The following is a 14,202-nucleotide window of genomic DNA, read 5'->3' on the forward strand; positions in this document are numbered from 1 at the left end:
ATTTAGTGAGTGCCTCTGTGCTAGGCATGGTTCTAGGCCTGGTGATCATTTAATCAATAAAAGACAAACACCTGCTCCCTGATGCTTACAATCTGAAAGACAGGCAATAAATAAAAACACAATAACAGTAGTGGGTTACATGGATGTGTTCCAGTAAAGAAAACATCTTAAAATAAAACAACAGACTTTATATGTTCTCTCTTTCTCTGGGTTGACTGGGCTCAGCCAGGCAGCCCTTCTGCTCCATGTGACATGGGCAAAAGCTGCCATCATCTGGAGCCCGAGGGGCCCAGAACATTCAAGAGGCTTACTGGGGCTGTTAACTCGGTTGTCTAAGTTCTCCTTCCACCTGCTGCTCCACATGGCTAGGTTGCTCCCTGCTCCATCCCTGGGCTTCAGAGGGGGTGTTTCAAGATGTCTAGTCAGAACCACAAGGGATCTTTTGTAAGAACCTCAGAAGTCAGGCAGTATCATAATCCCCATGTTCTAGTCACCAAAACCAGTCTCAGATCCAAGAGTCAGGGAGTAGGGGGATTAGGCTCAGGTCTTGATAGAGGATGGCAAGGTCACATTGCTAAAGAGCATGTGAGATCGAAGACATTGGTGAAGCTATCTTTGGAAAAAGACATTTGCATACTTAGAAAGAGATAGGAGATAAGAAAAACAACAATACAAAGTAGAGAATTAATGCAAAGTCACACAGGTGGCATTTTTAAATAGGATGGTCAGGGCCGAGTGCGGGGGTTCATGCCTGTAATTCCAGCACTTTGGGAGGCCTAGGCGGGCAGATTCCCTGAGGTCAGGAGTTCAAGATCAGCCTGGCCAACATGGCAAAACCCCATCTTTACTAAAAATACAAAAATTGGGCCAGTCACGGTGGCACATGCCTGTAATCCCAGCACTTTGGGAGGCCAAGACAGGCGGATCACAAGGTCAGGAGTTTGAGACCAGCCTGATCAACATGGTGAAACCCCATCTCTTCTAAAAATACAAAAATTAGCTGGGAGTGGTGATGCGCACCTGTAATCCCAGCTACTCAAGAGGCTGAGGCAGGAGAATCACTTGAACCTGGGAGGCAGAGGTTGCAGTGAGCCGAGATCACACCACTGCACTCCAGCCTGGGTGACAGAGTGAGACCCTGTCTCAATAAATAAATAAATACATACATTTATACATGCATACATACATACATAAATATAGGATGGTCAGGGTGGGCCTCTTGGATGGGTCATGTGAGCAGACCTGAGGAGGAAACAGCTATGCAGATATTTGAAGGAAGAACCTTCCAGTATCCCGCTGTAAGCATACCCAGGACTCTGCTCTGGGGCAGACCCTAAAGCTGCAGTAGAAATGGAGGTGGCCACACTCACAGAGACTGTGGCAGAGAGTGATGGGGATTTGGGTCTCCCCTTCCTGCTGTGGCTGTTGGAAGTTCTGGAGTTGGGGAGGGAAATGCACTGGCATGTGGAGGAAGACGAGGAGAGGAGGGGGAGGCTGAAGTGTGTCCCACCCTCACTCCACCTCTCTGTTCTCTCTCTCCTGCACCCTGGTGCCTCCCCAACTTCCCCAGAGTTGTGGTCACTGACAAGGAGGACCCTGAGGGCAACCACACCGTGCCATGCAGAGCACCTGGCTTCTCATCTGCCAACCTCACTCTGACCTGGTGGTAGGAAGGGAAGGAGCCAACTCTGGACTCAAGGCTCAAGGGGACCAGACCCAGGGAGAGACATATCAAGGCTGGGCAGCTGTGGGGGACCCTCCCAGAGAAGGCATGAGATACACCTGCCTGCAGGTGCCCCTGGGCCTAGAGAAGCCCCTCAGTGTGACTAGGTGAGGTGTTGTCAGAGGACCAGGGGCTGAGGGAGGGGCATCCAATCCAGACCCTGCCCCCCTCTCTGCCTCAGCACTCAAGGCCCCTTCCTCTCTCCTCTATGGAGATGCTGGGGATGTCCTCATTCTCCCTCTGAGCACTCACATCTCACCCCTCATCTGTCTCTCTAACCTCCTTCCTTCCTGCTGCAGCTTCTGCCCCAGCCCCAGGCTCTGGCCTCTCTCTCCCCAGTTCCACCCTCCAGGGGGTGATGGTTCACTTCCCTCTGAGGAGCCAGCACTAGGTGAGAGGCTAGGAGAAGGAAAAGTTCATGGGCCATGGGTTGGGAGGGAGAATGGGCACTGAAATGGAAGGGTTGGGGAGACAGAAAAGGCAGGTGTTTCCAAATCACCATTTTTCTGTTACGGTCAGAGAGTGCCATCCTGCTCCAGGCCCAGGGATGTGGAAGGAGCAGCAGGAACTGGGAAATACTCCACAGGAAAGAACAACGTGATGAAAGAACAATATGACTCCTTCCTCCACCGTCTCTTCCTCTTGCCTATTCCGGTCAACTCTGTAAGTGAATCATGTTACCAAAATGTTAAATGTTTCTTTTAGGAAAGTCTCCAAATATTAGAGAATAAAATTATTAGGGTCTAAGCCCTGCATACTGAAAAACAGAAGCTTTAAGAAATAAAGACCTGCATGGAGAATTGGTCATCAAGTCGGGGATGTCAAAGTCTGCGCTGAATCAGCTCTTTTTTTCTTTTTCTTTTTCTTTTTTTGAGACAGAGTCTTACTCTGTCACCCATGCTGGAGTACAGTAGTGTGATCTCAGCTCACTGCAACCTCTGCCTCCCCGACTCAAGCAATTCTCCTGTCTCAGGCTCCCAAGTAGCTGGGATTACAGGGCATGCACCACCACACCCAGCTAGTTTTTATATTTCTCAGCAGAGATGGGGTTTCGCCATGTTGGCCAGGCTGGTCTCAAACTCCTGACTTCAGGTGATCTGCCCGCCTCGGCCTCCCAAAGTTCTGGGATTACAGGTTTGAGCCACTGCACCCGGCTGAATCAGCTCTAAAGTGGTGCTGAAGTGAGAGCCATTTATGTGCCTGTGTGAGCTCAGGCAGGTCTCAGACAGGTCTTGGAACCTCCGTATCCTCCTTAGAAGAGTGAAATAAGCACCCATTGCCCAGACCTTGGTTATGATACGTCATTCTCTGATAAAACGATGCAGGGACTCCTTAGAAAAACAGCTGATTCTAGGGCTGGGATAGCAAAAACATAAGATGAGCCTGGAACATCTTGTAATGCCGGAAAGTAACCCCCACCCATCTCCCAGCCCACACCACCAAAAAATAAGGGCATGTCAGAGGGACACAGGAGTCAACCTGAAAGAGCTCCCCATGGACAAAGCTGGAAAAATCTGAGCAACAAAGTTACAATAGTATTGGATTAGAACCCAAAATATAAATAAATATTCATTCCACACTGATTTATTTAATCAAAAATAATTAAATAAATAAATAGGGAAGAAGAGACAAAATCTTCCTTACAGAAGAATTTCAAAAAATATATTACAAGAATCTCCGTTCCAGGAGGCGGAGTTTTATTTCTCTCACCTTGAATACAGGCTGGACTTACCGACTTGCTTCCAAAGACTAGAGTATGAAAAGAGTAAAAATAATAACTTTACAGTGGAAAAATGTAGCAGACACTACCTTAACCAAGCAATCAGTCATGTTAACATCTTGCACCCCAGAAATGATGTGATGAGGACACTCCCCCTCTATAGTATTCTTCCCTTAATCCCATAACCCCAATCTAATCATCATAAGGAAGCATTAGACAAACCCAAAGTGAGGGACATTCTACAAATTATCTGTCCAGTATTCTTCCAAACTTTCAAGGTCATGAAAATAGGTAAAGACTGAGAAACTCACAGATCAGAAAGACTAGAGAGACTCAAAAGCTAAATGCATTAATGGGCCTTGGAAAAACTGATGAAGTCCAAATAAAGTCTACAGTTTAGCAAATAGTATTATAGCAATGTTAATTTCTTAGTTTCTTAGTATTGACATAATTTTGTTAGATGTTAACATTAAGGAAAGCTGGGGTTTATGGAAACTCTGTGTTCTAGCTTTGCAACTCTTTAAATCTATTATTGTTATTGTTATTTTTTGTTTTGTTTTGTTTTTGAGATGGATTCTTGCTCTGTCACCCAGGCTGGAGTGCAATGGCGCGATCTCAGCTCACTGAAACCTCCACCTCTTGGATTCAGGTGATTCTCCTGCCTCAGCCTCCCGAGTAACTGGGATTACAGGCCTCCCAAAGTTAAATCTATTATTATTCAAAACAAATTGAATTAAAAGTGAAATTAAGCTAGGCACAGTAGCTCATGCCTGTAATCCCAGCCTTTTGGGAAGCCAGGACAGAAGGATTCCTTAAACCCAGGAGTTTGAGAGCAGCCTGGGCAACATAGTGAGACCTTGTCTCTATAAAAAAAATTTTAATATAAAAAGTGAAATGAATAGACATATATTAAATAAATTAAATCAATAATTAATAACATTCAGAAACAGAAAACATCAGCCCCAAATGGGTTTACTGATAAATTCTACCAAACATTTAAGGAAAAAAATTATACCAATTTTCTATAATCTCTTCCAGAAGCCATACTTTCTTTTGTTGTTGTTGTTATTTAGTTTTAATTTCATAATCATAAACTTAATGCTGCAATCCAGCTAGGCATGGAAGGGAACAAGGAAAACATGGAACCCAAAGGGAACTGCAGCGAGAGCACAAAGTTTCTAGACTACTACGAGCAGATGGGTGGAGGGTGCTCTCCTGAGTTATAGAAGGAATGGTCTAGTGGTTAAGATAAAACACAAGTCAGGCCAGGCTCACACCTGTAATCCCAGCACTTTGTGAGGCTGACGCAGGTGGGATCACCTGAGGTCAGGAGTTCAAGACTAGCCTGACCAACATGGAGAAACCCCATCTCTACTAAAAATACAAAATGAGCTGGGTGTGGTGGCGTATGCCTGTAATCCCAGCTACTTGGGAGGCTGAGGCAGGAGAATCGCCTGAACTCAGGAAGCAGAGGTTGCAGTGAGCCGAGATGGTGCCATTGCACTCCAGTCTGGCAACAAGAGTGAAACTCAGTCTCAAAAAAAACCCAAAAAAACAAACACAAGTCAAACTTAGTCAAGTTGTCCACAGTCAGCAATGGTGATCTTCTTGATGGTCTTGCCATTCTGGACCCAAAGCACTCCACGGCCTCCACAGTATTCATGCCATCTTTCACCTTGCCAAAGACCACGTGCTTGCCATCCAACCACTCAGTCTTAGCAGTGCAGATGAAAAGCTGGGAATTGCCCGGGCCTGGTGGCTCACACCTGTAATCCCAGCACTTTGGGAGGCCGAGGCGGGCAGATCACCTGAGGTCAGGAGTTCGAGACCAACCTGACCAACATGGTGAAACTCCGTCTCTACTAAAAATACAAAAATTAGCCAGGTGTGGTGGCGCCTGCCTATAATCCCAGCTACTCAGGAGGCTGAGGCAGGAAAATTGCTTGAACCCGGGAGGCAAATGAGCCAAGATCCTTGCAGTGAGCCAAGATCCTGCCACTGCACTCCAGCCTGGGTGTCAGAGTGAGACTCCATCTCAAAAAAAAAAAAAAAAAGAAAAAAAAAAACGGAAATCATTTGTGTTGGGTCCAGCATTTGCCATGGTCAAGATGCCAGGACCTGTCTGCTTTAGGATGAAGTTCTCGTCATCAAATTTCTCCCCGTAGATGGACTTGCCACCAGTGCCATTATGGCATGTGAAGTCACCACCCTGACACATAAACCCTGGAATAATTCTGTGAAAGGAGGAACTTTTATAACTAAATCCTTTCTCTCCAGTGCTCAGAGCACAAAAGTTTTCTGCTGTCTTTGGAAACTTGTTTGCAAACAGCTTGAAGGAGATGCAGCCCAGGGGCTCGCCATTGACAGCGATGTCGAAGGACACAGTGGGGTTGACCATGGCTGATAGTACGGGGCTCCTGGGGGTGGCGTCTGCAAAGCCAAGACAGACACTTTCTATCTCATTTCTTGAGGCCGGGATTCTATGAGGGAATACTTTCTAACTAATTCCATGAGGCCAGCATTTGCCAAATACCAAAATCAGATGAAGACTTTACAAAAAAAGAAAACCACGGACCAATATCTCTCATGAGCATAGATGCAAAAATCCTCGGCAAAATGCTAGCAAGTCAAATCCACAATGTATGAAAAGAGCAATACACCACGACTAAGTGGAATTTATCCCAGGTATGCAAAGTTACTTCAACATTTGAAAATCAATTAATGTAATCCATTACATCAACTGGCTAAAGAAGAAAATCACATGATCATATCAACAGAGGTAGCAAAAGCAATTGACAACATCCAACACCCATTCATGATGATTAAAAGACAAAAAAAATCTCTTAGCAAGCTAGGAATAGAGAAGACCTTACTCAAATTGATAAACAACATCCACAAAACATCCACAGCTAATATCACACTTAATGGTGAGAAACTAAAAGCTTGCCTGCTAAGATCAGGACAAGGCAGGAATGACCCTCTCAACACAGCTTTTCAACATTGTACTGGAAGTCCTAGCTAATGCAGTAAGACAAGAAAAGGAACTAAAAGGTATACAAATTTGGAACAAGAAACAAAACTCTCTTTGTTCACAGATGATATGATTGTCTATGTAGAAAATCAAAAAGAATCCACACGCAAAAAACTCCTGGAACTAACAAGCAATTATAGCAAGGTTGCAGGATATAAAGTTTATATGTAAAAGCCAATCACTTTTCTATGTATCAGCAATGAGCATGTAGAATTTGCCATTTAATTTTTTTTTTTTTGTTCAAGATGGAGTCTTGCTCTGTCGCCCAGGCTAGAACGCAGTGGCGCCATCTCAGCTCACTGCAACCTCTGCCTCCCGTGTTCAAGCAATTCTCCTGCCTCAGCCTCCTAAGTAGCTGGGATACAGGCGTGTCCCAACATGCCCAGCTAATTATTGTATTTTTAGTAGAGACGGGGTTTCACCATGTTGTCCAGGCTGATCTCGAACTTTTGACCTCGTGATCTGCCTGCCTCGGCCTCCCAAAGTGCTGGAATTACAGGTGTGAGCCACCATGCCTGGCCCAGAATTTGCCATTTAAAACACAATACCACTTACGTTAGCACCCCTAAAAATGAAACACTTAGGTACAAATCTAACAAAATATGTGCAAGATCTATATGAACAAAACTACAAAACTCCGACAAAAGAAATCAAAGAACTAAACGAATGGAGAGATATTCCATGTTCATAGTCACGAAGGCTCAATATTGTTAATATATCTGTTCTTTCCAACTTGATCTGCAGAATGAATGCAATCTCAATAAAAAACCTCAGTAAGTTATTTTATGGATATTAACAAACTGATTCAAACTTTATATGGTGAGGCAAAAGACCTAGCCAGCACAATACGGAAGAAAAATAAGTCAAAGTACCACCACTACCTGACTTCAAGACTTCCTATAAAGCCACAGTAATCAAGACAGAGTGGTGATTAGCGTAGCCATTGTGGGAAACAGTATGGAGGTTCTGCAAAAATTTTAAAAATGAAATACCACATGATCCAGCAATCCCACTAATGGGTATATATCCAAAGGATACAAAAGCAGTATGTTGAGATTTTTGCACTCCCATGTTCATTGCATCGTTATTCTTTTTTTTTTTTTCTTTTATTCTTTAGAGACAGTCTCTCTATTTTGCCCAGGGTTGTCTTGAACTCCTGGCCTCAAGCGATCCTGCTGTCTCAGCCTCCCAATTAGCTGGGATTATAGGCACAAGACACTGCACTGGGCTGCTGCATTATTCTCAATAGCCAAGATATGGAATCCACCTAAGTGTCCATCAATGGATGAATGGATAAAGAAAATGTGGTATATATAAAAAATGGAATACTATTCAGCCTTGAAAAACAAAATCCCGTCATTTGTGACAACATGGATGAACCTGGAAGACATTATGTTAAGTGAAATAAGCCAGGCATAGAAAGACAAATACAATTTCACTTATATGTGGAGTACAGAAAAAAGTCAGACTCATATATAGAGAGTCAACTGGTGGTTATCAGAGGCTGGGAGGTGGGGGAACTGGGGAGATGTTAGCCAAAGAACACAAGATTTCAGTTAAGAAGAATAAGTTCAAGAGAGCTATTGTACCTTATGGTGACTAAACTTAATAACAACATATTGTATATTTCAAGATAGTATGATAATTGCTTTAAGCATTCTCATCACACACAAAAAATGTGTATGTGAGGTAATGTACATGTTATTAAATTGTTTGGTTTATGCATTCCACAATGTGTGTGTATATGTGCGTGTATATATATATATATATATATATATACATGATGTACACCATAAATGTATAAAATTTGTCAATCAAAAAATTAATTTTAGAAAGACAGAGTGGCATTGGCAAAGAAGAGCCAAATTGATCCACTTGAGCAGAATAGAGAGCCAAGAAATAGTCCCACATAAATACAAGGAGCAAAGACAATACAATAGAGAAAAGATAGTATTGGTCGGGCGCGGTGGCTCACGCCTGTAATCCCAGCACTTTGGGAGGCCGAGACAGGCAGATCACGAGGTCAGGAGCTCGAGACCATCCTGGCTAACACGGTGAAACTCCATCTCTACTAAAAATGCAAAAAATTAGCCGGGTGCGGTGGCGGGCGCCTGTAGTCCCAGCTACTCAGGAGGCTGAGGCAGGAGAATGGTGTGAACACGGGAGGCGGAGCTTGCAGTGAGCCGAGATTGTGCCACTGCACTCCAGCCTGGGCGACAAAAGCGAGACTCCGTCTCAAAAAAAAAAGAGAAAAGATAGTCTTTTCAGCAAATGATGCTGGAACAACTGGACAGCCATGTACAAGAAAAATGGAAAGAGCTCTCTTAAAGGGTTACTGTGAAAGCCACCTGTGACAGTAACAGAAAGTGCCCAGCAGGGTCTCTGACACTTAGTAGTGTAATCTCTCTCACTGTAATGTAATGGCTAAACTTCAACATCCCTCAGCCCCTATCTCCATAAAACTTTCCCATAGAGGCAACCATGATTCCTGTCAATCACCCAGTCCTGCCAATCCACTGGGTAGGATACAATATTGAAGGGCCCATCAGCACACTGGCCTTAGGGGGCTCTGCAGCCCCTTGACCTTGTGGATGATGCTGGTCTTAATCTCTTCTTGTCCCTGGCTAAAGACAGATCCCTCCTGCGGAGGCCAGGTCAGAATGCTCATCTGATTAAGACTCTATTAAGAGTCAGGAATAACAAAAACAACAATAAATAAATAAACGTAGTAACATAATCTATGTGTCTTAGTCCATTTCCTGCTGCTATAACAGAGTACTACAGACTGGGTAATTTATTTTGTTGTTTTTCAGACAGGGTCTCTCTCTGTCGCTCAGACTGGAGTGCAGTGGCACGATCTCAACTCACTGCAACCTCCACCTCCCAGACTCAAGTGATCCTCCCACGTCAGCCTCCTATGTAACTGGGACCACAGACCCGCACCACCACACCCAGCTAATTTTTGTGTTTTTTTGTGGAGATGGAGTTTTGCCATGTGCCCAGGCTGGTCTCAAACTCCTGGGCTCAACCTTGGCCTCCCAAAGTGCTTGGATTACAGGCATGAGCCACCACACTCAGCACAGACTGAGCAATTTATAAAGAGAATAAATGTATTTCCCACAGATCTGGAGGCTGGGAAGTCCAAGAGCATGGCACTGGCATCTTATGAGGGCCTGGCTGCAGTATTATCCCACGGTGAGAGGTGGAAGGGCAAAGAGGCTGAACTCAGCTTTATCTTGCCATACAATGGCATTAATCTATTCAACCTAATCAACCCTGAAAGGTCCCACATCGGCCAGGCATGGCGGGGTGGCTCACACCTATAATCCCAGTACTTTGGGAGGTCAAGGTGGGCAGATCACCTGAGGTCAGGATTTCGAGACCAGCCTGACCAATATGATGAAAACCTGTCTCTACTAAAAATACAAAAATTAGCTGGGCGTGGTGGCCCATGCCTGTTATTCCAGCTACTCAGCAGGCTGAGACAGGAGAATCACTTGAACATGGGAGGCAGAGGTTGCAGTGAGCTGAGATTGTGCCATTGCACTCCAGCCCGGGCAACAAGAGTGAAACTCCACCTCAAAAAAATATAAAAATAAAAAAGTCTCACATCTTAATACCATTAGGATAGCAATTAAATATCAACATGAGTTTTGGTGGGGGACATTCAACCTTAGCACTAGGTATTCTGGTTTGTGTATTTTTTAAATCTTAATTCCTTCATTTCTACAATTATGAGATCTACAATTCGTCCACTATATTTGTTTTTTGGTTTTTGTTTTGTTTTTTGTTTTTTTGTGTGTGTGGTTTTTTTTGTTTGTTTGTTTTGTTTTGTTTTTTGAGACGGAGTCTCGCTCAGTCACCCAGGCTGGAGTGCAGTGGCGCCATCTCGGCTCACCTCAAGCTCCGCCTCCCGGGTTTATGCCATTCTCCTGCCTCAGCCTCCCAAGTAGCTGGGACTACAGGTACCTGCCACCGCACCCGGCTGATTTTTTGGATTTTTAGTAGAGACGGGGTTTCACCGTGTTAGCCAGGATGGTCTCGATCTCCTGACCTAGTGATCCGCCCGCCTCGGCCTCCCAAAGTGCTGGGATTACAGGCGTGAGCTGCCGCGCCCAGCTGTTTTCTGTTGTTGTATTTTTTTGGGACGGAGTCTCACTCTGTCACCAGGTTGGAGTGCAGTGGCCTGATTTCAGCTCACTGCAACCTCTGGCTCCGGGTTCAAGTGATTCTCCTGCCTCAGCCTCCCAAGTAGCTGGGACTACAGGCATGCACCACCATGCCCAGCTAATTTTTGTGTTTTTGGTAGAGACGGGGTTTCACCATGTTGGCCAGGATGGTCTCAATCTCTTGACCTCGTGATCCCCCGCCTCGGCCTCCCAAAGTGCTGGGATTACAGGAGTGAGCCACTGAACCTGGCCTCATCCACTATATTTGAACTGACCCAAAGGCCAGTGCTTTCTTAATTAAGTTCCCACAGATGAACAAAACCAAAATTCAGATTCTATTTTATTTATGGCTTAGAACTACCTACTGTTAAAACACACACACACACACACAAAACTACCTACTATAAATTATTGAGGGTTAGTCCATTTGGTCCATTTTGGAGTTCATAACCTAAAGCAGAAACTCACATGATTGAAATGTCATTTTCCCAAAGGATCATTATTAGTGTATCATTTAGGTTGTCTTGCAAAAGTCTCATTTGTTGTTTTTTTCTAAATGGCTGCTAATCTTTTAAATTAACAGAAATAGGGCCAGGTGCAGTGGTTCATGCCTGTAATCCCAGCACTTTGGGAGGCTGAGGCAGGCGGATTACTTTAGGCCAGGAGTTCAAGACCAGCCTGGCCAACATGGTGAAATCCAGTCTGTACTAAAAATATAAAAATTAGCTCCACATAGTGGCACATGCCTGTAATTCCAGCTTCTTGGGAGGCTGAGGCATGAGAGTTGCTTGAACTCGGCAGGCGGAGGTTGCAGCGAGCAGAGATTATGCCATTGCACTCCAGCCTGGGTGATGGAGCATCACTCTGTCCACCCCCCAAAAATGTAGTTAATTTTCTTTTTTTTTTCCTTTTTTTTTGTTTTTTTGAGATGGAGTCTTGCTCTGTCACCCAGGCTGGAGTGCAATTGCACGATCTCAGCTCACTGCAACCTCCCAGGTTCAAGCAATTCTCCAGCCTCAGCCTCCTGAGTAGCTGGGATTATAGGCGGCTACCATCATGCTTAGCTAATTTTTTGTATTTTTACTAGAGACGGGGGTTTCACCATGTTTGCCAGGCTAGTCTTGAACTCCTGACCTTAAGTGATCCACCTGCCTTGGCCTCCCAAAGTGCTGGGATTACAGGTGTGAGCCAGCCGCACCTGGCCAATTTTCAATGTTAATTGGTTGTGGATTGTTTAACCATATACTGCATAGTTTCACTTATCTATAACAACAGTAGTTTGGGGCTCTTATATTCTAATAATTAAGACTTCAGCTGTGTGCACATTGCAATTAAAGTATAAATCATGCATAACCTTATCACTAAGATACAAGAGGGAAAGCCCTTCTCCCCTAAAACTTTTACAAAGGTTCTGGGTTCTTTTCCCACTTAAGTGGGAAAAAGTCAGCTAATGAGGAATGTAAAATCTTTGGCCTCATCTAAAGGTGCTTTGGCCTGCAACTGTGAGAAGCACTGACTGCTGGGAAGGCCTCCCGGCCTGGTTCCTGGACTCCTACACCATGGCAAGGCCATCTTCCCTCCCAATGCAGAGTGATATCCAGATAGTAAGCTGGCTAATAGCTGTCCACTCTCCAGCAATCCTGCCTTCTGGGGCATGGTTTTCTAAGGACCTTCCTGTTCCTAGATGATCAAAATTGGGACCAGCCACTCCCTTCTCAGCCACCCCTGCTTCTGGGCCTGTGGCTATGCCCTCCAGTAACAACAGGACGCCCCTTCAGAACACCCTGCAGGAAGCTGACATCTCTACACAGACTCACACATGCACGGTGTGTGCACAGGACTTTGGTTCTAGTTCAGGAGGTATGGGGGGAGGCTCACTAGTCGAACAGAACTTGAGGCCTGTACCAGTGTCATATCCTAGGAGCCAAAGTTACAAGGGATACAAAGTGCCCAGACCTACCAGAGAAGGCAAACCCTTACAGCATGCAGGGCTAGACAGGGGCAAGAAACAAGGTCATTCTGGGCCAGCAAGAAGAGGGAAGGGGAAATCACAGGCATACCTTGGATATACTGCAGATTTGTCTCCAGACCATGGCAACAAAGTGAGTCACACAAACTTTTTAGTTTCCTATTGTGCATAAAAGTTATGTTTGTACTATATTGTAGTCTGTTAAGTGTACAGTAGCATTGTGTCCAAAAAACTGTGTATACTTAACGGAGTCTCGCTCTGTCACCCAAGCTGGAGTGCAGTGGCACGATCTTGGCTCACTGCAACCTCCGCCCCCTGGGTTTAAGCCATTTCCTGCTGAGCCATCCAAGTAGCTGGGACTACAGGTGCCCATCACCATGCCCAGCTAATTTTTGTATTTTTAGTACAGATGAGGTTTCACCATGTTGGCCAGGCTAATCTTGAACTCCTGACCTCAAGTTATTCACCCGCCTCAGCCTCCCAAAGTGCTGGGATTACAGGTGTGAGCCACGGTGCCTGGCCATATACTTTAATTTAAAATATTTTATTGTTAAACAAATGCTAACCATCATCTGAGGCTTCAGCTAATCCTGATCTTTTTGCTGGGGGAGGGTCTTGCCTCCATGGATCAGGGGCATGGTTGCTGAAGGCTGCTTTGACAACTTCTTAAAATAAGACAATGACGTTGGCCTTTTGCCGCATGGATTATTCCTTTCAATATTATTGTGCCTCAGGGAATAGGGAGGCCCGGAAAGCAGAGTTGGGAGAATGGCCAGTTGGTGAAGCAGTCACAATACACACATTTTTCCATTAAGTTTGCTGTCTTATATGAGCATTGCTCATGGTGTCCCAAAACAATCACAATAGTTACAGGTCACTGTAACAAGCATAATAATGAAAAAGCTTGAAACATTTTGAGAATTCCACAGTGTGACACAGAGACATGATGTCTGTCTGCTGTTGGAAAAATAGCATCAACAGACCTGATCGATGTGCTTGACACAGGGTTGCCACAAGCCTCCAATCCCTAAATAAAAAACAGCGTCTGCAAAAAGCAATAAAGGGAAGCGCAATAAAAAGGTACATCTGCAAAGGGGAATCAGCACTTAAGCAAGGTCAGGATGAGCTTTCAAGTCAGGTGGACCTGGACATGAACCCTCCAGGCCCTACCAACAACCAGCTGTGAACCCTTGAGCACATCCAGCCTAGAGCTGCCCCCAACAGACACTTCCCCAGTGAGTGCTGAATGAAACCATCTGAGCCAATTTCCTCAGGTGCAAACCAGGGATGTAATTCCTACCTTGCAGAGTGAAGTGAGAAAAGATAGTGTTAAGAAAAGAAAAAGACATGCCGGGTGCAGTGACTCACGCCTGTAATCCCAGCACTTGGGGAGGCCAAGATGGGCGGATCACGAGGTCAGGAGATGGAGACCATCCTGGCTAACACGGTGAAACCCCATCTCCACTAAAAATACAAAAAATTAGCCAGGCATGGTGGCGGGCACCTGTAGTCCCAGCTGCTCAGGAGGCTGAGGCAGGAGAATGGTGTGAACCAGAGAGGCGGAGCTTGCAGTAAGCCCAGATTGTGCCA

Source organism: Rhinopithecus roxellana, chromosome 4, assembly GCF_007565055.1.
Source record: "Rhinopithecus roxellana isolate Shanxi Qingling chromosome 4, ASM756505v1, whole genome shotgun sequence".
In the NCBI taxonomy this organism is placed as follows: domain Eukaryota; kingdom Metazoa; phylum Chordata; class Mammalia; order Primates; family Cercopithecidae; genus Rhinopithecus; species Rhinopithecus roxellana.